At 41.4% G+C, this 26,171-nt stretch overlaps 1 protein-coding gene across 1 annotated transcript in view; it reads right to left on the bottom strand.

The window, feature by feature from the left end:
• Positions 1 to 26,171, bottom strand: part of LOC102078817 (zinc finger protein 665) — a 1,047,781-nt gene that overhangs the window by 175,577 nt on the left and 846,033 nt on the right. The window lies entirely within an intron of this gene.

Below are 26,171 nucleotides of genomic sequence, written 5' to 3'. Positions count from 1 at the left end.
ATTTTGACGTCACACTGTGCGCCACGTTTTTGTCTCAGTGCCATGAATGCCTACAATGGCAGACTTAGACAAAATACTGTTAATTTTACTATCTTCAGTATTTAAATGCTTACATATACAGACGCAGTTACTGTCCCTCCACACATAGGACTCGGTTCAGCTTCTATGAGTCGTCTTTGTATCTAGTTTTTCCTCAGATGTGTAGGGGAGGAACAGAAGTATATCTAACCATGCAGTTTAAGGCATGGTTTACAAATTTGAGGGTCACTTCTGGAGTAGCACATGGAATAGACGCGTTCCCAGATGCTCCTCCGTGCAAAACGTAGAAACTTATTTTAACGGTCTCCTAATTCATCTTTCTCTTGGTAAAAAAGCCAACTATTGAAGCTTATACCGTATACAACAAAAGCTGCCCAGAAAACCTGTTAAACAGATTAACTCTTCATCACGAATTGTGACTTCGGCCAACACTGCTAGCGCTGCGGCTAACCCTACTCTTAGCATTAGCTCTACCAAGGGCAGAGATGACAGCAATACTGAAGAGATGCCGCTATCATGGGAGAAGATCTCCAACAAAATTCTCCGTCACATAAACAAAAGGTTTGACAATTTGGAACTGCTGGAGAAAGTGAAATCTATGGAAGAGCAGGCTCTAGATCAGGAAAATCGTCTGTCCCGCTTGAAGAAAGTGGTCTCCAACTTGGAAAGCAAGAATAAAGCACTGAAATTAAAAGTGGATGACTTGGAGGGTCGTTCGAGCCAAAACAACATTATGATCATTGGCATCCTTGAGAAAGCGGAGGGACCTAGACCGCATGAATTTATTCAAGATTGGATCCCTAAACTCCTCAGTGAGGATCATCTCAAACGTCGTTAGTTCAGCGAGGTGTTGAAGATAATATGGGAGGAAAAAATGGACCACAGTCTTCGAAATCCTGCTAAACTCCATGTGAAATATAATGAACACCTGAAGGTTTTTTCTACACCGGGTGAGGTGTCCGTGTTTATAAACTCCGAGCTGAATAGTTTGGAATAGAGCTGTATGATTTATGCTTCTTCTGTAATTGTGTGGATGCCTGAGGCATCCACACTATTGAGTTCCTGTTTCTCTTTCTTCTTTATTATTATTCCCCTAGTTGCTTCCGTACACTTTTTGGCACTTAACTACTCCCACAGTTTTTATTCGATTTTCGCCATTCCAACTTTAAAAAATTCTGCTCTTTCTGCTCTTTCCGGCTATGACTTTTGGTGCTCATACCTTTTATACTTTTTGAGATATTGAATTTTTTTTGCAATATTTTTTGCCCATTTCTGCCATATCATCAGTGGCCTCACTGATTTTCCTTGCCAGGTTGACCTGTGTTTTAGCTCAGTGAGATGAGCATCCGTTCTCAGACTGGGAGGCCCGGGTTCAAATCCCGCTTATGGCAACATTTCTTTCAGTTAACAGTTAAACTTTTTTAACTCAATTTCAGCTTTTTCACCCCTTTTAAGCAAAATTTTCAGTTTTTTCACCCCTTTTCAGCACAAATACCAGCTTTTTCAGCTGTTTTCAGCAAAAACCTCTTTTCAGCAGAATTCTGCTCATTCACCTCTTTTCAGCAGAAGTTCTGCTGATTGAACTCTTTTCAGCAGAATTTTCACTTCTTTTCAGCCCAAATTCTGCTTATTCACCTCTTCTGCAAAATTTTCAGCCTTTTCACCTCTTATTAGCACAAATCTCAGCTGTTTTCAGAAAGAACTTTTGAGGAGAAATTCTGCTGATTCATCTCTTTTCAGCGCAACTTTCTGCTTCTTTACCTCTTTTCAGCAGAAATTCTGCTGATTCACCTCTTTTCTGCAAAGTTTTCAGCCTTTTCACCTCTTATCAGCACAATTCTCAGCAGCTTCTGCTAATTTCAGCAAAATTGTCCGTCTCTCCACCTTTTCTTTGCGAGAATGACTGTGGCTCAGGAAAATGAATAGCCGCCTTGAGACCAGGAGGGCCAGGTTTGAATCCTGCTCAGGGCGACATTTTTTTTTCACCACCACCATACAACATTTTGCAACTTTTCATCTTTTTCAGCTTTTCAGCAGACAGCTTCAGCGTTAAGGCATCCACACAGCATTTTCGCAGGAAATGCAAATTTTTCTAGTTACTAGTTGCTTCCGTACGTTTTTTGGCACTTAACTACTCCCACAGTTTTTATCCGATTTTCACCATTCAAATCTTAAAAAATTCTGCTCTTTCTGCTCTTTCCGGCTATGACTTTTGGTGCTCATAACTTCTATACTTTTTGAGATATTGAATTTGTTTTGCAATATTTTTTGCCCATTTCTGCCATATTATAGATGGCCTCACTGATTTTCCTTGCCAGGTTGACCTGTGTTTTAGCTCAGTGAGATGAGCATCCGTTCTCAGACTGGGAGGCCCGGGTTCAAATCCCGCTTATGGCAAAATTTCTTTCCGTTAACAGTTAAACTTTTTTAACTCAATTTCAGCTTTTTCACTCCTTTAAAGCAAAATTTTCAGTTTTTTTCACCACTTTTCAGCACAAATCCTAGCTTTTTCAGCTATTTTCAGCAAAAACATCTTTTCAGCAGAATTCTGAAAAGAGTTCTGCAGACCTCTTTTCAGCAGAATTTTCACCTCTTTTCAGCCCAAATTCTGCTTATTCACCTCTTCTGCAAAATTTTCAGCCTTTTCACCTCTTATTAGCACAAATCTTAGCTGTTTTCAGGAAAAACTCTTTTCTGCAGAAATTCTGCTGATTCATCTCTTTTCTGCAAAATTTTCAGCCTTTCCCCTCTTATCAGCACAATTCTCAGCAGCTTCTGCTAATTTCAACAGAATTGTCAGTCTGTCCACCTCTTCTTTGTGAGGATGAGTTTGGGTCAGTGAGGAGAGTTGCTGCCTTGAGCTCAGGAGGGCCAGCTTCGATTCCTACTCAGGACGACATTTTTTTTTTCCACCACCATACAACTTTTTGCAGCTTTTCATCTTTTTCAGCTTTTCAGCAGACAGCTTCAGCGTTAAGGCATCCACACAGCATTTTCGCAGGAAATGCAAATTTTTCTAGTATACTCTCTAATGTTCTGAGAGACTGGTATATTGCATTTTTTTTCCTATTTAATAGTTTGTTTGAGCACAGAGTTAAGCATAGTGTTTCTTTTTATTGAATTGGACACTCTGTGGAGCAATGTGTTGAAGGCCGTGTGCCCAGTGGCCTCTGGGCGAGAGGGACGCTAGTACTTCATCTCAGAAGTGCTTTATGCGGGGGTGAGGGGAGGATGGGGAGTGGGGGTGTTTATGGGTTTGTTTTGTTTTTTTGGTTTTTTTTTATGTGTGTGTGTATGTACACAGATGGGGATGGAAGTTGATATGTGATGGAGTTGATACATGATGCTTGGGCAAACAAGGAGGTGTGTTCTGAGAGAAACGATTTAAAAATAGTTTATTGGAATGTAAAAGGTTTTGGATATATAATTGAAAGAGGTAAAGTTCTCTCACACCTTAAATCAATCAGTGCAGATATAATATTCCTTCAGGAAACTTATATAAATATTAATAGCCAACAAAGATTAAGAGCAAATTGGATATCTCAAGTGTATCAAGCTCCTTTTACCAGTAAGGCCAGAGGAGTTGCAATTCTCCTTAAAAAGAATGTTTCATTTTGTTCAGACTTTGTGATCGCTGACCCATATGGCAGATACCTTATAGTCACCAGTCAAATTAATTCACTACTGATAACCTTGCTTAACAGCTATGCTCCAAATGCGGATAATCCTGATTTTTTTTAAGAAAGTTTTCAACTTAATACCTACAGTTACCTCCAACATTATTATTGGCTCCTACAACATCCTACTGAGAGGGCCTATTCATTTTTCTATCTTATAGCGCCAAATCACAACAAAAGTCGCCTCAAGGCCCTTCATAGATACAGAGAAAAACCCAACAATCATATGACCCCCTATGAGCAAGCACTTTGGCGACAGTGGGAAGGAAAAACTCCCTTTTAACAGGACGAACCTCCGGCAGAACCAGGCTCAGGGAGAGGCGGGGCCATCTGCTGCGACCGGTTGGGGTGAGAGAAGGAAAACGGGACAAAAGACATTTTATTTGTAAGCGTTTCACTTTCAGGAGAAGATGATTTAAATAAGTGACGCAAATGTAAATTACACAGTCTGCAGCGCACAATTTACTGCAAATTGCACAAAACCTACCACAGAAAAAATTCCTGTCTTGTTCCTGCCGTGGTTGTGTTAGTGAGGACAGTTTATTGTTTTAGGGGGAGATGTTTTCAAAACAAGTTTCTGATCCGCTCAAAATTCTTAGTTTAGTACCAAAATTTTGGCTCTGTCCTAAAACTGCAGTCAGTATTTATGCTGAGTGTTTTGAGGTGAGCCCCACATATATTTCTTCCATAATACAGTTTATATGAAGCTGAAATGAATTACGCTTCTTATTTTTTTAATAGTGCACACAGCTAACTCTCTCTGCTGAATATGCAAAAAAATAAAAGTGTTACTTTGTTACATGCCTGAATGTTGCTCATGGTCTGATGGGAAATAATGTTTTCTGTTATTTAGCACATCAAACAATCAGCTGTTCACAGCTGCTCTCAAGCTGATTTTTTACTGAACTGGAGTGGCTTCTTCATAGAGAGATTAAAGCACACTGTTAGTAGATCGTCCTGCAATTGTGACATCACAATAATTTGCCTCGCTTTATAAATCTGTCGCTCCTATAACATATAATGAATAAGCTCTTTTAAAAGTTTTTAATGACATGGGTGGCTGTGGCCCCTCTCAACAGCTGGGACAAATCATCTGGCAACCAGATAAGCATAGGAGACCAAACACTGAGGAGCAAATCCTCATTTCCTCCTAAGGTAACAGCATTTTTACCATTTCAGCCAATTTCTTTTGCACAATTTGTCTCTTGTGCTCAGGCAACCTGTAGGGCCATGAACACACTTTCACACCAGGCTGCGTTTCAAAGTGGTGCTGCATGAGAGTCTTGCAGATGGTCGGGGGAATGAACACATCTGCAAACTACTGTTGCAATGCAGGAACATCTGCTTTATTGGAATGTGTGAGATGTTAATCACAATGCATCTTAAACACACTGTCTGAAAACTTCATGCCCACATCTTGTTTTTAAGACAAATCAAACATATTATCCTTGAAGATCATTTTAGAGTTTTTAATGAGCTGCAGGATCCTTGTTCAGTGTGAGTGGAGAACAGCCAAGTCTCCTCCTCTGATAAACCTCCACATGTACCACTGAAAACAGTTAAATTAGTTTGAATCTGAAATCAGGGCTCAAACTACTTGTTCTGAGACCAATTCTTTATTTTTCGCACCAAACTGTTTAATAAGATAAACATTACAGACTTCTAACTAACGCTTTAACATTATCAGCGTTTCATAATACAAACTTCAAATCAACAAGAAAACAGCTGCAGAACATGTGGATCAAAATGAATTCATTGAAAAACAACATGTGGACTTCAAGGATATAGTAAATACACTAAAGTTAAAGGAGGAGCCAAAAATAGAGGTTTAATAGAATTAACTAAAAGTGATTTTTAAAATGGTCCAGATGTGTGCTGTTTTTAACTTCCAACATTTCTTTGCTGCCAGTGTGAAGAAGATTTTGTTCTTACCCTAATTAAACAAAGGTTACACTGACTCACTCCTCCATCTTCTGGTACAAACTGGTATTATATGGAAAGTTAGCCCAAAACCAGTTCAGCTTGAGTTTCTTTTTTTCTGGACATAAAGTCACAGCAGGTTTTCTTTCAAAGCTGGTGGACAGATTTAGTTCATTTCGGAAGTTTTAAGAGCAACTGCTGTGAAATTATTTGCATTTTTTGGGAGAAAATGATTTAAAAGAAGATTTTACCACAGCAACAAGATTAAATATGAATGAAGGATTGAAATTTAACTGAGGTGAAACATAAAATGAACACAAGTAAATTTTGCAAAAACTAAGAAAGTTCAAATGGAACAAATTGATGTATATATACATATCTGCAATTTTGATGCAATACTGGTTTGGTAAAAAAGATATTTAGAAAAAACTTAGTACACTACTGTGCCCTAAAGGAACAAAGATTAAAATGTAACAGGGATAACATTTTAGAGAATTAAAATCCCTCAAAGGAGAAAAACATAAACTTGATATGCATACCTATACATGCAGCTTCCTAAACGTAACATTCAGGATTATTCACTGCAGCTCCAGAAATCAGAGCTACCTCATCAGATCCAAGTGTGACATCAGCTGACACTCTTTACAGGAGATTCCATCTGAACTCTGTGGAGCCTGATCTCAAGGTTTTTAAGTCTGACCCTGAAACCAGAAGAGGATCTTTCTCTCTCTTCAGATTCATTGTGATCCAGTGATTTCAGTCCTGCATGATCAGGCTGATGTTTGCACAGAGCAGATAATGAAGTGAATGTTTTTTGCACATTGGTAACAGTGAAACAGTTTATTTACAGCGTGGAATCGTTTGTGTTCAGAGTATGAACTGACATTCCTGAAGCTCTTGTCACACTGGTCAGAGCTGAAGTTCACTTCCATGCGTATATGTTCATGTTTGTTACGATGACCTGATTGTGAGAAGCTTTTGTCACAGTGTCTGCACTTGTATGGTGTCTCTCCTGTGTGGATTTGTTATTCTTGTTCTTTAAGCTCATGTCCAGTGGTGAAGGATTACCCACACTGGTCACAGATGTGCTTTTTGAATCCACTGTGGAAGAGTTCATGTATTTTTAATGTACTTGGAGTGTGGAAGCCTCTCCCACATTCTTTGCAGTAGTTCATTTTGTCTCCAGTGTGTCTACGTTGATGAGGTTTTAGGTCCTGTTGATGATTGGCGGTTTTTCCACAAAGGTCACAGAGAAACTCTTTCCCACCACCAAAGTGACGACAGGGTTGAGAACTGGATCCATCTCTGTTGTTCTGCTTCTAAACAGAGACCGTTTAAGTCAGGGAATTCCTTCAACATTTTTATCCTGGACATCACCTTAAATATCTGCCAAAGTCCAATTACATTTTACTGTTTACATTATAACTTACTGGGCGAAAAGGACTCTTCATTTTTCCAAAGAGTTCATTCAGTATAACTCCATAAGTTTACTGATCACAATCAGGTTACAATTACAAGATAAAAATAAATACGTACCTCACAATAACTGCACTTGTAGAGTTACTTTCTGTTGTGGTGGTTTCCCTGTTGATGCTTTTTCAGGTAATGTGGAGATTTAAAAGTCCTCTCACACAGGTCACATTTATAAGGTCTTTCCTCAGTGTGGGTAAGCAAGTGTCTTTGTAACTGTGTATTTGTTGAAAACAGTTTCCCACATTGATCACAGCAGTAAACATCATGTCCAGTGTGAATCCGAAGGTGAATATTTTGGTTCCCTATGAGGCTGAAAGTTTTTCCACAAAAGTCGCAGCTGTACGCTGTGGAATTAAAGAAATTGTTTTACTGCTACAATATATCTCATAGCATTAGCATCGCATTAAGAATATCACATATGGCTTTAAGACGGCAGGGAGACATTTAACACACTGACACCATATTAACCTTTAGCACAGGTGCAGTGATAACCATTTTTATATTGTTATATCCTTATACACACATTGCAGTTTTGTGCTCATAAAGAGCTGAAGCTCCCCCAGGTAATAAAGGTCACGAGCTTCGTTCGGCGATAGGTCTGGACGATCCATTGGAGGAGATGCTGGGAGCTTAAGAAAGATCACACATGCTTACAAAACACATATGTATCACATAACCTAAAGACAGGCCTGAATAGAGGCCTGAATGTATTCAGCAAACATGTTCCATTTGAGTCTGCCTAGTAACAGATGATGAGAAGGAGAGGACCAGCCCATGGGGACCCAGAGGCCTGAGACCATTGCCTTATTTGGAAGAAGATACCAGAAAGAGGAACTCTTGTGTCCGCATTATTTCTAAAAATTGATCAATGTTCTTAAGATGCAAATTATGTGCTTGTAAACGCATGAGGGGGCGTCATAATACCCTGACATTATAAAAGCAAATTGAAATGTATTTTTGGTGAAGATCCTTGCTGATGTGTGCAGTAATTATCTTCCCGCGCGTGTGCTTAAATAAAATCATTGTTCTGACCCAACCCTTCTGGACTGTTCTGGTTTTGTATCTCCCCTCAATTCTGAACCCTTAACAACGCCTTAATTCCCGAGTGGGTAACTAGATGCCTCTGCAAGTGGCTATTTCGAGCAAATGCTTTACCACACAACTCACAGCTGTATGCTTTAACTCCACTGTGGATGAGTTGGTGTGTTTTTAAGCTTCCAGCCAGGGTAAAAGACTTTCCACACATGTCACAGCTGTATGCTTTAACTCCATTGTGGAGGAGCTGGTGTTTTTTCAAGCTTTGAGCAAGGGCAAAAGACCTTCCACATAAATCGCAGCTGTACGGTTTAACTCCACTGTGGATGAGTTGGTGTCTTTTTAAGTTTTCAGCCCTGGTAAAAGACTTTCCACACAAGTCACAGTAGTGGGCTTTAAACACATTGTGGATGAGTTGGTGATTTTTTAAGCTTTGAGCCAGGGTAAAAGACTTTCCACACAAGTCACAGTAGTTTGCTCTAAACCTACTGTGGATGAGTTGGTGATTTTTCAAGCTTTGAGCCAGGGTAAAATACTTTCCACATAACTCACAGCTGTAAGATTTAACTCCACTGTGGATGAGTTGGTGTTCTTTTAAGCCTCCAACCTGGGTAAAAGACTTTCCACACAAATCACAGCTGTAAGGTTTAACTCCACTGTGGATGAGTTGGTGTGTTTTTAAGCTTCCAGCCTGGGTAAAAGATTTCTCACACAAATCACAGCTGTAAGGTCGAACTCCTCTGTGGATGACTTGGTGTTTTTTTAAGCCTCCAGCCCGGGTAAAAGACTTCCCACACTCATCACAGCTGTATGTTTTCTCTCCCTTTCTTCTGTGATGTTTGTTGGCCTCCTGAGAGCGCTGACTTCTTGCTCCATGTTGGTCCTGCAGTGACAGAAATACAAAGAGAGGCAGGGAGTCAAATGCAGTCGTGGAACAAACTGTTAATTCTTCAATCTTAAATATGATCAACCTATCTCTAATGTACCACAGGCCTTCAAGGTGGCTTTTACTCAGATGGCTTTTACTCAGAAAAGCCATCTGTAGACCCGGCTGTCTTAGCCAATTATAGGCCAATCTCCAACCTTCCTTTCATATCAAAAATCCTTGAAAGAGTAGTTGTCAAACAGCTAACAGATCATCTTCAGAGGAATGGCTTATTTGAAGAGTTTCAGTCAGGTTTCAGAGCTCATCACAGCACAGAAACAGCTTTAGTGAAGGTTACAAATGATCTTCTTATGGCCTCTGACAGTGGACTCATCTCTGTGCTTGTCCTGCTAGACCTTAGTGCATTCGATACTGTTGACCATAATATCCTATTAGTGCAATTGGAACATGCTGTAGGTATTACGTGTACTGTGCTGCAGTGGTTTAAATCATATCTATCTAATAAACTCCAATTTGTACATGTAAATGGAGAGTCCTCTTCACCCACTATGGTCAATTATGGAGTTCCACAGGGCTCAGTGCTAGGACCAATTCTATTTACATTATACATGCTTCCCTTAGGCAGCATCATTAGAAGACATAGTATAAATTTTCACTGCTATGCAGCATATTTCTCCTGTTTTGGCTTCCCTTCATTGGCTTTCTGTTAAATCCAGAACTGAATTTAAAATCCTGCTCTTAAACATACAACGTCTTAATTAATCAGGCCCCACCTTATCTTAATGACCTTCTAGTACCATATCACCCTATTAGAGCACTTCGCTCTCACACTGCAGGCCTACTTGCTGTTCTTAGAGTATTTAAAAGTAGAATGGGAGGGAGAGCCTTCAGTTTTCAGGCCCCTCTTCTGTGGAACCAGCTTCCAGTTTGGATTCGGGAGACAGACACTAGGGCTGGGTGATATGGCCTAAAATCCAAATCGCGATATAATTTGAAGCACATGCGGTAACGATATATATCGCAATATATTCTTTTCTTCTGTATAATGTATTTTCCACACTATAAGGCACACTTAAAATCCTTTAATTTTTCTCAAAAATCGAGTGTGCCTTATATATGAATTCTGGTTGTGCTTACTGACCTCTAGAGCTGCCACGATTAGTCGACTAGTCACGATTACGTCGACTATCAAAATCGTCGACGACTGATTTAATAGTCGACGCGTCGTTTGAAGCTTTGTAAGATCACAAAAGACGCAGGAATAAGTAGTAGGATTTAAAAGTGTAATAACGGACTGAAACAGAAGATGGCAGCAGTGCATGTAAAGGATGCCAGCTGCCGTTAAACCCCGAAGAAGAAGAAGCTGTGTCCCAGAATTCATAGTGCGGCCCAGCGCAGTTGTCAACAATGGCGGCAGCTAGTTAGTTTTAATATTACTCTTATTATTCTTTCTGGGTCACAAAATAAACGTTTAACATATTTTCAAGCTGTAAGTTTTACGTCCAATCGATGCATGATCTGATTAGTCGACTAATCGCAAAAATAATCGGTGACTAGTCGACTATCAAAATAATCGTTTGTGGCAGCCCTACTGACCTCGAATCGATTTTGGCATGCAGAAATCTGTTAAAAAATGTTTGTTATGGCTGCCATAGTGAGGAGCTTCACGGAGTAATCTAGGTCCAAAACTCTGTCCGCTTCGGGTCTCAAATTCAAACGAACACTGAGTGTTAAAAACAGTCTAAATTATTTCATCTTTAATAAAAATCATTAGCGTTGCTGCTTTACCAGGTGTAACAATTAAGTTTAACATCCATTCGTCCATGAAAACAGAATTTATTAAATTTAACTGAATTAGAAGTTAACAGGAAGTTAGCTCGCTAGTTTCCCCCTAAACATGACATACCATGTTCTGACTGAGAGATTTTTGAAACTAATTAAAATGTACAGCTCTGCTACCACTTCCAACATAAATGACGACGGGAAACTAAACAGCAGTGGCGTTTGTAGGGTTACTGAAGTTGGACTACCTGGTATATAATGTTGTGCTACGTGATTGCTAGCGACACAGCTATGTTAGCATAACATTAGCACAGTGAAGTTGGAGGATGAAGCCAACTTTTTTTTCCACTCGATAAAAGTTAAGGTGACGGATTCTGGTGGTCAGGGACAAATGCAATCGCATAGCCGGATGCTATACACGGGCCAAACTTCAGTCAGCAGAACAACTGAGATTATTCATCCAAAATACAAGGTTAGTTATTAATATACTGCAACAACATGGGAATAGAGCAGCTGCGAGACAATTCAACATTAATGAATCAATGTTACGGAAGTGGAGGAAGCGCAGTTTTTGGCTTTCCCCGTATTTCAAAAGTGCTTCATCTCTTTGCTATGACTGTCGCCCGGCATAATTTGCAGATGATAATTCGGCATGTATGCCAAGATCATCACACCGCTATCACGATAAGATTTAAATATCTCTATGTTGTCAATTATTTTTCTATCGTTTATATCACCCGGCCCCTGACAGACACTATCTCTACTATCAAGATTAGACAGATTAGACAAAATAAGTTTCCTTTTTGCTAACGCATATAGTTAGGGCTGGACCAGGTGTCCCTGAATCCTCCCATAGTGATGCTGCAATAGATGTAGGCTACCGGGGATTCTCATGATGCATTGAGTTTTTCCTTTCCAGTCACTTTTCTCACTCACTATGTGTTAATAGACCTGTCTGCATCGAATCATATCTGTTATTAACCTCTGTCTCTCTTCCACAGCATGTCTTTCATCCTGTTTTCCTTCTTTCACCCCAACCGGTCGCAGCAGATGGCCCCACCCCTCGCTGATCCTGGTTGCACAAGAGGGTTCTTCCTGTTTAAAGGGAGTTTTTCCTTCCCACTGTCGCCAAAGTGCTTGCTCATAGGGGGTCACATGATTGTTGACGCAACTTTTGTTATGATTTGGCTGATTTGGCTGATTTATTTATATAAATAAAATTGAATTGAATTGAATCTTGCTCCATTAGTGAAATCAAACATGTCAAAAAACCCAACAACTTCAGCCTGTCAAACATAGCAATGGATCAGTATGTTTTTTAAAAAAAAAAACAACTAAATAAGCATGCACTCAGTACCCTAAGAATTATCATGGTAGTTAAACACAGTGATAGTCACATATCATATCACTTCAAACAGAGATGATCCAGTAATGCTGCACTAATGAATTAGACTAACTATTCACTTTAGCTAAAGTTATTAAGTTAGCTAAAGAGTTGGGATGCTGTGTAAGACATAAATAAAGCTCAAATACAAAGGTTTGGACACCGTTTTGCATGTTTCCCTACTGTAGGGGTCTCTGCAAGCATACAGGGCTCTGACAGGGTACAAGATGACAACTTTGTAATTCTACTAGAAACAGTCGATCATATTTGTTTGTCAAAGCTGAATTCAGGGCAAACTAGGCTAAATTAGCGTTTTTAGCTAACAGCCACAATAAGCATAAAAGTTACTGTACGGCAATCATTTGTTAACATGACGCTTGTTCTTATACATGTAATACATTTATTACCAACCTGAGAGTTTATCCACTGGTCATTCGACATATGACGAATGACTTCTGAAGTCTTAATTTAGCTCAAGACGCTGTAGATTCCCGTCAGAAACACTTTCAGTCCGCTGGCAAAATGTAGTTCTATTAATCTGCGCTTGAACCGGAACCGGATGTAAGTTCCAAAAAACTGAATTTTGGAACTGAAATTGAATTGCAGAACTGAAACTAAATGGTGAGAGTGAAACTGAAATTATTCGAGAGCTGAATTTTTAAAGGATAAAATGCAGTTTCAAAGCAAATGAATTCATTTTCAATATATAAAATTCAATTTCAATTTAGTGATGATCATTTTCAAACCATAAATTCAATTTCAAATTAGACTAATTCAAATTCAGTTTTCAAAAGCATTTATTCAAGTTACAATTCAGATTCAATCTGAGCAATTCAAATTCAAATTTAACTTATTCAAATTCAGTTTCATAAGCTGTGCACACAGTTTCAATAACAGTGTAACTGTGATGTTTTTCACACCTTTTGTGTTGAAGACATTGTTTCCTCTGTAGTGGCTGAGCTGAGTGTAAATGGCTGAAATTGTTCCTCTGGTGTTCCACCAGACTCCTCTCCTCCTGTTACTCAGCTGGGACACAAATATATATATATATAGATATATACACACACACACACACACACAACCAGAGGAGTCATATATATATATATATATATATATATATATATATATATATATATATATATATATATATATATATATATATATATATATTATATATATATATATATATATATATATATATATATATATATATATATATATATATATATAGTCAAAGGAGTTGCAAAGAAAAGCGTCTGGACTTCTTTAAGTTGCTTGAAGATGTTTCACCTCTCATCCGAGAAGCTTCTTCAGTTCTAAAGTCAAATGGCCGAGAGTCCCAGATTTAAACCAAGTGGGAGTATCCCCCCAAAGAGGGACCTTAGAACTGAAGAAGCTTCTCGGATGAGAGGTGAAACGTCTTCAAGCAACTTAAAGAAGTCCAGACGCTTTTCTTTGCAACTCCTTTGACTACGATGACCTGGATGACTGAGAACCTTCACAGACATATTGCCGTACATTTTGGGAGGAACACCCTTCAACTGGTACGGGAGTATGAAAGGGAATCTAGGAAACTGGCGGATTATAGGAACCACCTTCGCTTCAACCTAAGATGCAGACAAAGCAGAGTTGTTCCTAGGAGCTTGCGCCTTGGATCCACTGTCAGGGGACACAGAGCAGACTTGATTCTACAGAGAGCACAAAATCACCTTTTAAGTGAAAGGATAAGACAGTTCCATTTCACTATAGATGCCCTCCAGATCAAGATCAGCCAGACTGTGCAGGAAGTGGAAACCCTTCTACCCTCTCCAATCTTAGAAGAGGTATACGAGTTTGTTGACAAGGCCCAGCGGGACCAACACTCTAAAGGAAAAGAAAGACAACGCAGGAAATTTAACACCTTGCTTTTAAAAACCCACACTCCTCAGTCTGAACCCACACAACCCAGAGAAGAAAACACACCTGAAGACAGTTGGGAGAAATGGGTAAAGAACTTTTCAGACCGGAATCTCACTGAACCTGAAAAGAGGGTTTTAGCCAAAGGACTCAATTTCGCCATTTCTCCGCAACAGTTGCCCATAGTGGACCTCATCACAGCCACAGAAACCGCCATACGGATTAATAAATTATCACAGACAGAAGCAGAGCAAATCAGGATGAAAGTCTCAGCCACCCTCTCCAGTGCGAAAGTCCCTCCGTCTAACCTCACACTACAAGAAAAGAAGGCCGTCGCTTCCCTGAGCAAAGACCACAACATCACTATATTACCAGCGGATAAGGGAAGGTGCACCGTGGTCCTAAACACAACAGATTACCACACAAAGATCACTACTCTCCTCGGTGACAACAACACCTACGAAGCTTTAAAGCGAAACCCCACAAGCAGCTACAAAAAGAAAGTTATAGCTTGCCTTCAAGACCTTGAAAAGGACAAAATCATTGACCGCATTACATATCACCGGCTTTATCCAGGGGATGCCATACCCTGCATTTATGGACTTCCTAAAATCCACAAGGAAGGGGTCCCACTCAGACCCATAGTCAGTAGCATAAACTCAGCCACTTATAACATTGCGAAACACCTGGCTACCATCCTTGCACCTCTCGTGGGGAACAACCCACACCACATCAAGAACTCCACCGACTTCACCGACAAGGTCGAGAAACTTACCCTGGATCCAGATGAAACCATGGTGTCCTTTGACGTAGTCTCTCTCTTCACTTGCATACCCACCACGGAGGCAGTGGAGACTATCAGAAAACGACTACAAGAAGACAACTCCTTGGATGACAGGACCAACTTCACACCCGATCAGATCTGCACACTGTTAGACCTCTGCCTTACCACAACATACTTCAAATACAACGAAGGCTTCTACAGACAAAAACATGGCTGTGCCATGGGCTCCCCCGTGTCACCTATTGTAGCCAACCTTTACATGGAAGAAGTAGAAAGAAAGGCTCTTGGCTCTTTCAAAGGAAGAGTACCCAGCCACTGGTACAGATATGTAGATGACACCTGGGTCAAAATCAGGACACAAGAAGTGGAATCCTTCACTGCACACATTAACGCCGTGGATAAAAACATCAAGTTCACCAGGGAAGACACAAAGGATAACTATTTGCCTTTCCTGGACTGCGCCGTGCACATTGAAGAGAATGGCAACCTCAACATCGAAGTTTACCGGAAGCCCACACACACGGACCAGTACCTCCTCTTTGACTCCCATCACCCTCTGGAACACAAACTTGGAGTAATCAGGACCCTACACCACCGGGAAGAACATGTTCCCTCCAAGCCTGAGGGAAAAAAGAAGGAACACACACGTGTAAAGGAAGCACTCAAAACATGCGGTTATCCTAATTGGGCGTTTATAAAGTCAGCAAAGAGGCACAGAAAAGAAGATCAGACACCAGCGAGGGAGGATAAGAAAGACAGACACAACAACATTGTCATCCCCTATGTAGCCGGTGTATCAGAGAAACTCAGGAGAGTTTTCTCCAAGCACAACATCCCAGTGTACTTCAGACCCAGCAACACACTCAGACAGAAACTGGTTCACCCAAAAACAAAACTCCAAAACACAGACTTAACAACGTGGTGTATGCTGTACAGTGCAGCGAGGAATGCCCAGACCTCTACATTGGAGAGACCAAACAGCCACTTCACAAGCGCATGGCACAACATATTAGAGCCACCTCCACAGGACAAGACTCAGCAGTCCATCTGCATCTTAAGGATAAAGGACACTCTTTTGAGGATGCCAATGTTCACATTTTGGACAGAGAGGACAGATGGTTTGAAAGAGGAGTGAAAGAGGCCATCTATGTCCACTGTGAGCGACCATCTTTGAACAGAGGCGGTGGGTTACGACACCAACTGTCTGCCATCTATAAACCAGTTTTGAGTTCCCTCCCCTGACGCCTTAATGCCCACTCACATCCTGGGCCATCTGACCTCAGGAATTCACATGACAAGGTGGGGCCAGGTTTTACAATGAGCTCACCCGAAACTTTGGCTGATTAGGTCCCACACCCACTTTCACACCTTGGCTCATGTGATTAGAGGATCAACAGGGGGTCCTTTGTCCCTCTTTGGGGGGATACTTCCACTTGGTTTAAATCTGGGACTCTCGGCCATTTGACCTTAGAACTGAAGAAGCTTCTCGGATGAGAGGTGAAACGTCTTCAAGCAACTTAAAGAAGTCCAGACGCTTTTCTTTGCAAGTCCTTTGATGGATGACTGAGAACCTTCACAGACACACATATATATATATATATATATATATAAAAAAAAAAAAAAAAAAAACACCCAGCACGCCCCTGCGGGCGGTTTATCCTTCAAGCTCGGGTCCTCTACCAGAGGCCTGGGAGCTTGAGGGTCCTGCGCAGTATCTTAGCTGTTCCCAGGACTGCGCTCTTCTGGACAGAGATCTCCGATGTTGTTCCCGGGATCTGCTGGAGCCACTCGCCTAGCTTGGGAGTCACCACACCTAGTGCTCCGATTACCACGGGGACCACCGTCACCTTCACCCTCCACATCCTCTCGAGCTCTTCTCTGAGCCCTTGGTATTTCTCCAGCTTCTCGTGTTCCTTCTTCCTGATATTGCTGTCATTCGGAACTGCTACATCGATCACTACAGCCGTCTTCTTCTGTTTGTCTACCACCACTATGTCCGGTTGGTTAGCCACCACCATTTTGTCCGTCTGCATCTGGAAGTCCCACAGGATCTTAGCTCGGTCATTCTCCACCACCCTTGGGGGCATCTCCCATTTTGACCTCGGGACTTCCAGGTTATACTCGGCACAGATGTTCCTGTACACTATGCCGGCCACTTGGTTATGGCGCTCCATTTATGCCTTGCCTGCTAGCATTTTGCACCCTGCTGTTATGTGCTGGATTGTCTCTGGGGCATCTTTACACAGCCTGCACCTGGGGTCTTGCCTGGTGTGATAGACCCCAGCCTCTATGGATCTTGTACTCAGAGCTTGTTCTTGTGCTGCCATGATTAGTGCCTCTGTGCTGTCTTTCAGTCCAGCTTTGTCCAGCCACTGGTAGGATTTCTGGATATCAGCCACCTCCTCTATCTGCCGGTGGTACATACCGTGCAGGGGCCTGTCCTTCCATGATGGTTCCTCGCCTTCCTCCTCTTTCTTGGGTTTCTGCTGCCTGAGGTATTCACTGAGCACACTGTCAGTTGGGGCCATCTTCGTGATGTATTCGTGGATGTTTCTTGTCTCATCCTGGACTGTGGTGCTGACACTCACCAGTCCCCGGCCCCCTTCCTTCCGCTTAGCGTACAACCTCAGGGTGCTAGACTTGGGGTGAAACCCTCCATGCATGGTAAGGAGCTTTCTTGTCTTGATGTCAGTGGCTTCTATCTCCTCCTTTGGCCAGCCTATTACCCCAGCAGGGTACCTGATCACGGGCAGGGCGTAGGTGTTGATGGCCCGGATCTTGTTCTTACCGTTCAGCTGACTCCTCAGGACTTGCCTGACCCTCTGCAGGTACTTGGTGGTTGCAGCTTTCCTAGCGGCCTCTTCATCGTTCCCATTCGCCTGTGGGATCCCCAGGTACTTGTAACTGTCCTCTATGTCTGCAATGTTGCCTTCTGGTAGTTCAATCCCCTCAGTTCTGACTACCTTCCCTCTCTTTGTTACCATCCGACTACACTTCTCCAGCCCGAATGACATTCCAATGTCATTGCTGTATAGCCTGGTAGTGTGTATCAGTGAATCGATGTCTCGTTCACTCTTGGCATACAGCTTGATGTCATCCATGTACAGGAGGTGGCTGACAACCGCTCCGTTCCGTAGTCGGTATCCGTAGCCAGTCTTGTTAATGATCTCACTGAGGGGGTTCAGGCCTATGCAGAACAGCAGTGGGGACAGAGCATCTCCTTGGTAGATCCCGCACTTGATGGTGACTTGTGCTATGGGCTTGGAGTTGGCCTCTAGTGTTGTGTGCCACATTCCCATTGAGTTCCTGATGAAGGCTCTTAGGGTCCTGTTGATCTTGTACATGGACATTGGAATGTCATTCGGGCTGGAGAAGTGTAGTCGGATGGTAACAAAGAGAGGGAAGGTAGTCAGAACTGAAGGGATTGAACTACCAGAAGGCAACATTGCAGACATAGAGGACAGTTACAAGTACCTGGGGATCCCACAGGCGAATGGGAACCATGAAGAGGCCGCTAGGAAAGCTGCAACCACCAAGTACCTGCAGAGGGTCAGGCAAGTCCTGAGGAGTCAGCTGAATGGTAAGAACAAGATCCGGGCCATCAACACCTACGCCCTGCCCGTGATCAGGTACCCTGCTGGGGTAATAGGCTGGCCAAAGGAGGAGATAGAAGCCACTGACATCAAGACAAGAAAGCTCCTTACCATGCATGGAGGGTTTCACCCCAAGTCTAGCACCCTGAGGTTGTACGCTAAGCGGAAGGAAGGGGGCCGAGGACTGGTGAGTGTCAGCACCACAGTCCAGGATGAGACAAGAAACATCCACGAATACATCACGAAGATGGCCCCAACTGACAGTGTGCTCAGTGAATACCTCAGGCAGCAGAAACCCAAGAAAGAGGAGGAAGGCGAGGAACCATCATGGAAGGACAGGCCCCTGCACGGTATGTACCACCGGCAGATAGAGGAGGTGGCTGATATACAGAAATCCTACCAGTGGCTGGACAAAGCTGGACTGAAAGACAGCACAGAGGCACTAATCATGGCAGCACAAGAACAAGCTCTGAGTACAAGATCCATAGAGGCTGGGGTCTATCACACCAGGCAAGACCCCAGGTGCAGGCTGTGTAAAGATGCCCCAGAGACAATCCAGCACATAACAGCAGGGTGCAAGATGCTAGCAGGCAAGGCATACATGGAACGCCATAACCAAGTGGCCGGCATAGTGTACAGGAACATCTGTGCCGGGTATAACCTGGAAGTCCCAAGGTCAAAATGGGAGATGCCCCCAAGGGTGATGGAGAATGACCGAGCTAAGATCCTGTGGGACTTCCAGATGCAGACGGACAAAATGGTGGTGGCTAACCAACCGGACATAGTGGTGGTAGACAAACAGAAGAAGACGGCTGTAGTGATCGATGTAGCGGTTCCGAATGACAGCAATATCAGGAAGAAGGAACACGAGAAGCTGGAGAAATACCAAGGGCTCAGAGAAGAGCTCGAGAGGATGTGGAGGGTGAAGGTAACGGTGGTCCCCGTGGTAATCGGAGCACTAGGTGCGGTGACTCCCAAGCTAGGCGAGTGGCTCCAGCAGATCCCGGGAACAACATCGGAGATCTCTGTCCAGAAGAGTGCAGTCCTGGGAACAGCCAAGATACTGCGCAGGACCCTCAAGCTCCCAGGCCTCTGGTAGAGGACCCGAGCTTGAAGGATAAACCGCCCGTAGGGGCGTGCTGGGTGTTTTATATATATACATATACATATACATATACATATATACATATATATACATACATATACATATACATATATACATATATATACATATATACACATATACACATATACACATATACACATATATATATATATATATATATATATACATACACATATATATATATATGTGTATATGTGTATATATATATATATATATATATATATATACATACACATATATATATATATGTGTATATGTGTATATATATATATATATATATATATATATATATATATATATAATATATATATATATATATATATATATATATATATATATATATATATATATATATATATATATATATATATATATATATATATATATATATATATATAGACTCCCCTGGTTGTCTATGGCCGTGTGCAGAGGATGCAGAGGATGCCCAGCATGGTCCATAATGTCCATATTGCTCCTTAAATTGTTTTTATATAAGTGCGTGGAATGAGTCTTCAGTTGAATGTTTTTTAATAGGAAAAAAATACTTAAATAAATAAATAGTTTTTGTCGATTTCCATGTGTGACGACTGCAAGTGTCCAGAGTGAGGACAGACTGAGGGACCCACTGCTGCACATCATCTGTGAGGCTTTGCACCCCTGATGATTCACCAGGACAAACTCAGCAGTGTGTGAGGAAGAGGAGGAGGAAGAGCCAGCAGCAGCTGACAGATGGAGAGAATAGACAGACTGTTCCCTGTTTGTGAAGGACTGCTAGGAAAGTTTAAAATAACTAATTGTCTGTCCTGAATCAATCTTATTAGGTAATGTTCAAATAATGTTATCATTCCAGTGTTTTCAGTGTGGGAGAAAGTACTCAGGGTCTTCAAGTCAGCCTGTTTAAGGCTCTGATATCTGTTCTGTATGACTTAAAGCAGTTATGACATGGTCTGATTTTCTCACCCAATAAAGGAATATTTCATATATCAGTCTACTCTTCATTCTATCAGAAACAATTATCACAGCTCGTACATTTTCTTTTTACACATATATGTAAGCATTGAGCCAAATTTAGTAATGCCATCAAATTAAACGGACAATATTTGTCTCCTATATATAATACATCTGCATATACACTGTCAAAGAAACTTGTCTTTGAGTGAAGATTTAAGGTAAAATCTCACAAAAACAAAACAACCACCAAACCGCTAAGACAGTAAATGAGAGCAGGTACACGGATTCTGCACAAAGACGTAAACACACAACGCGACCTGCGGGTCAGAATCAGTGAGATGTCGCCTTTCTCACGGTTGGGGCTGAAAGCCGACAGCTCACTGTTCCTGATCTGTCGGTGGGTCCGCGCATTGTGTTCACGCCCTTTCTGCGTTGATTCTAAAGCTGTTAGTTTTATCTCTCTCCAAACAATATTGACCGAACCAGCGGCAAAAGAAGATCCAAACTACGCTCACATAAACATCGTCACTCTGACTTTTGCTGTTTTGCTTGCTTCCCCCCCCCTCTCTCTCTGTACTTCAAGAAAAGTTTCCCTCTAAAAATCTTTTTTCTGCATTATTCGCTTGCTTGTTACGCACAAGTCTACTGTTGTTTACAGCGCTGTCGGCCGCTGTTTTTTCCGAAAAGAAAACCTAATTTCTGCCGTTCAATACTGAACCAATTTAAACTTTTTAAAATTATGCAAAAAATGCAAAACGCTTTACCGTGTCTCTAATAAAACCGCTGTTACTTCAGAGGTAAAGTTCATATGTTGATTAATGGTTTCCTTTAGTTTTTGATGTACTGCAGAATATTTTTTATAAAATCCAGACCAGGAAAATCACCTTCATGTTTTTCTGTTTTATCTTCAGGTACTTTGACATAAAGGCATCTGCTGTGACGCTTACACCTTTGATAAAGTCTTGCGTGTGTCAGCTTCTTTTTTATTGATACAACAATATGTAAATGTACTGATCTGAATTATAATATTTCTGACTGTCAAAATTTCCCAGATTTAAATAGAATCGAATCGAATCGAATTAAATCGAATCGTGGACCGAATCGATTCGGGACCTTGTGAATCGGAATTGAATCGATTCTAGAAGTCAGTGACGATACCCAGCCCTAAGACAAACCCAACATAAAGGTTATCTTATCTTTTCTAGGGATGCAACGATACCAATTTTTTCAAACCGATCCGATACCGATACTTGGATCTGAGTACTTGCCGATACCGAGTACAAAATCCGATGCTTCTACCACACACAAGTTAAACTTAACCAGTAGTAAAGAAACGACCCCACACAACTCTTTAACACAAACGAAACGTTTACTGAACGTAAGGGCAGAGACAAATACTGTACAACACATCCCTTTTTTAAACTCAAATGATATTCCAATTCCTTAACCAAATGAAATACAATGTATAAATGAAATAATTCCCTTTCAAATTATATTAAACAACCCAACTTATGTTATCACCTTTTGGTAAGTGACTCACTAATATACACTCCAAAACACGTTATATAACTCCACTAAACATACAATATTCACACATGGGCCCCACACACACTCACATTCACACTTGTTGCAGGCCTGTTTGCTGCTCACGCTGGACGATGGAGAAAAATCCTCTTCTCCCCAATAAGAGCACAAAAGTCTGACTTACAGTTCCGTTGCTCGGTAGGTCGCCGTTCACCAGTCCCACACTAAATCCACTCCCTGCGGACCCGATGCTGTCTTTGCTACAGCGTTAGCCAGTCACTGTCCAGCTCTACTACAGTCAATAGCGGCTGCCTCCGTGGCGTAACCAAGCAGTCCGGGCTAGCCTTTAGCCTCGGCGGTCGTAGCTGGAAACACAGTTTTCCATGGTGGTGCGACCGTTGAAACAAAAAGTCACTTCACCCACACTCTGTTGCGAAGCTCCCACACGGTTAGCTTTGTAGTCACACACTCTTTTGTGCTAGTTAACCTCAGTAAAACTAGCCGAGTCTCTCACTTTGGCTCAGCTAACCTTGTGCATCTCTCCATGCCGTTCTCTTCTCCTCCTCCATTGCAACAGATACACAGGTCCCGTTTTATGCTACCTTCACGGGCCTCCAGAAAATTAGAACTCTGAACAATATTTTAACTCCCTTCAGAGTTACATAACATACAATAATACTTTATGATTAACATAACAGTTTGATTGCTCTAATTACCTGTATTTACCTTGTGACATATTACAGGGCAAATTAAATTCAGGGTACAGTTACATCACATAACTGTGAACACCTTATGTTACCGTGGCGTTCAAGTCCATGGGAATTATGAGTATCTACTCCCAAATTCCCATCCAGGCTCCATTAGTATCGGTTAACTTTTACGAGTACGAGTACGCACACATTTTACAGTATCGGCCCCGATACCCGATACCAGTATCGGTATCGGTGCATCCCTAATCTTTTCTTCATGTCCTGGGGGTGGGGGTTGGCTCTTCTCCTGCCCTGCACCCCATCCTTTTGTTCATATTCCAAGACTATTCTTCTTTATGTATTCTTTCCCCCTAGCAACCGCCATATTATGATGTTGCAAGCAATCACAAACTCTACAGTATGTCTAACTCCAGTGTATACCAAGCTATCTGTTATTCTCAACAGAGCTAAAATCAACATAAACTGAACCTGCATTAAAGTTAGCTCGGTGCTTACCTTTAGACGAGCCCACAAACCGAGAGAAACTCCGTGATGAAGCTGGACGTCTTAAGAAACAGATCAGGGAGCAGAGACCCACGTGGTTCACGCTAATCTCAGCTACAATCCAGGAGACAAGGGTGCAGATCGATGCAGATATCGATCCAAACGTTGGTAGTGGTATATGTTCCTGTAAGTTCACTACTTTACTCCCGTTTCATGAAAAAGCAGCTCTCTCTGCTCGACTCCTCTCCTGCACACACACTTTGCTCCGCCCCCTTTTACCCGGCTCCGCTGTGATTTGTTGCTGTGCGGTCACGTGACTCAGCTGCACAACGTAACACCGTGGAGTGTTATTTCAAAAGTAGCGCCAATCTCCTTTTCCAAACTCTTTTCCTTGGCCTCGATGAAAACTTCATCGGGGGAGGACAACTGCTGAGGACTCAGGAAAAGAGAGGAGCGGTGCTGAGAATTGGAACAGCCTTACATTCGTCTTTCTGTAATATGTAATGTGACACCGGATGTCCGCCTGTTGAAACTACATTGTGCTGAAGATGGACTACAAAACAAACATCCTACTTCGCCACAATGTGTTCTAACCCTGTTGTTTCATGGAGGTCATATAAACGAGAACAGTCTGTTAAAAATATTGCTTCATTATTAAGTTTGCATTTTAAAGAAGAACGAACAGTTAGGGTCAGATTTACTAACATCTGCAGCAGCTCAAACACGTCTTTTGATGTTAAAGAGCTGCTAGATTTACTGAAGAGACTGTCCTAAAAGTCTCCAGTCAGACCTTATACTGATTGTTTTGAGGTGAGCCCCACTTATTTTTCCTCCATAATAGTTTGTATGAAGCTGAAATGAATTACTCTTCTGATTTTTTTAATAGTGCACACAGCTAACTCTCTCTGCTGAATATGTAAAACATAAAAGTGTTACTGTGTTAAATGCCTGAATGTTGCTCATGGTCTGATGGGAAATAATTATTCTGTTCTTTAGCACATTGAACAGTCAGCTGTTCACAGCTGCTCTCAAGCGGAGTTTTACTGAACTGGAGTGACTTCTTCATAGAGAGATTAAAGCACACTGTTAGTAGATCATCCTGCAATTGTAAAATCACAATAATTTGCCTCGTTTTAAAAATCTGTCATTTCTATAACATATAAAATTAAATACTTAATACAATAAGTACTTTGTGAAGGACTTTGCTGACATCTTGACTGAATAAATGCCAAAATATGATTGTGTTTGTATTGTTGGGGGTTTTAATATTCATGTGTGTTGTCCCGATATGCCCATGGCAAAGGGCTTTTAAGGCCTTATTGATTTTATTTAATGTGGTGCAATGTGTGACCTGTCCCACACATGAATGTGGACGGAATCTTAGAGTCATTTTGACCAGGATTTCTCCTTTAATGGAAATAAAAAGCAAATATTTAAGACTGCTTTCTTCCATTGCTGCAATATCTTTAAAATCAGAAATATCCTGTCTCAGAGTGATGCTCAAAAACTCGTTCATGCATTTATTACTTGTAGTCGGGAATATTGTAATTCATTATTATCAGGATGTTCTTTTTTGTATTGGGACAAAGGCAGGATGCGATGGCTGCTGTTTTATCTATGTGTGGATCCACATGCCCAGCTCCCAAATGGTACCCAAATACTCTAGGTCCCTCCATCCAACCACACACTTTCGGGACTGTGACCACCCACTTCACATGCTCCACCGAGGTATCAATATTAATGACAACATCATCCAGGTAGCAAACAGCATATGCAGTGTGAGGACACAGCTATCGCTACAGGAGGTGCTGAAAAATGGCCGAGGCTTCAAACAAGCATAACAGAAGTATGACGAATGGTACGAACCATACATAGTAGAGAAGAACGTTTTTGTCTTTGACCTCTGCAGACTAAGGAATCTGCCAGTAGGCATTAGTTAAATCCTGCTTTATAAAAACAAGCAGTGCTTATTCAGTCAGGTCAAGCATCAAACCATGAGACCTTCACTTTGTGACAATCATCACAGAACCGTATAAAACCCTGCGCTCACTTCTTAATTACCTGGAAGCACCTTAAAGTCAACCGGCCCCTCTCAACAGCTGGGACAAATCATATGGCAACCAGATAAGCATAGGAGACCAAACACTGAGGAGCAAATCCTCATTTCATCCTATGACAATAGCATTTTCACCATTTCAGCCAATTCCTTTTGCACAATTTGTCTCTTGTGCTCAGGCAACCTGTAGGGCCATGAACACACTTTCACACCAGGCTGCGTTTCAAATTGGTGCTGCATGAGAGTCTTGCAGATGGTCGGGGGAATGAACACATCTGCAAACTACTGTTGCAATGCAGGAACATCTGCTTTATTGGAATGTGTGAGATGTTAATCACAATGCATCTTAAACACTGTGTGAAAACTTCATGCACACATCTTGTTTTTAAGAAAAATCAAACATCTTTTCCTTAAATTCATTTCAGGGTTTTTAATGAGCTGCATGAACCGTGCCGAGAACAGCCAAGTCTCCTCCTCTGATAAACCTCCACATGTACCACTAAAAACACTTAAATTAGTTTGAATCTGAAATCATGGCTCAAACTACTTGTTCTGAGACCATTTCTTTATTTTTCACATCAAACCGTTTAATAAGATAAACTTTACACAGAGTTCATCAAATATAACTAACGCTTTAACATTATCAGGATTTCATAATACAAACTTCAGATCAACAGGAAAACAACCACAGAACATGTGGATCAAAATGAATTCATTAAAAAACAATGTGGACAAACAAAGGATACAGTAAATACACTAAAGTGAAAGGAGGAGCCAAAAATAGATGTTTAATAGGATTTGAATTAACTAAAAGTAGTCACCTGTGATCTTTAAAATGGTCCTGATGTGTGT

The sequence above is a fragment of the Oreochromis niloticus genome, linkage group LG3 (assembly GCF_001858045.2).
Source record: "Oreochromis niloticus isolate F11D_XX linkage group LG3, O_niloticus_UMD_NMBU, whole genome shotgun sequence".
Taxonomy (NCBI): domain Eukaryota; kingdom Metazoa; phylum Chordata; class Actinopteri; order Cichliformes; family Cichlidae; genus Oreochromis; species Oreochromis niloticus.
Note: the sequence above shows the minus strand (reverse complement) of the source record. Positions and strands in the feature narration are given on the sequence as shown.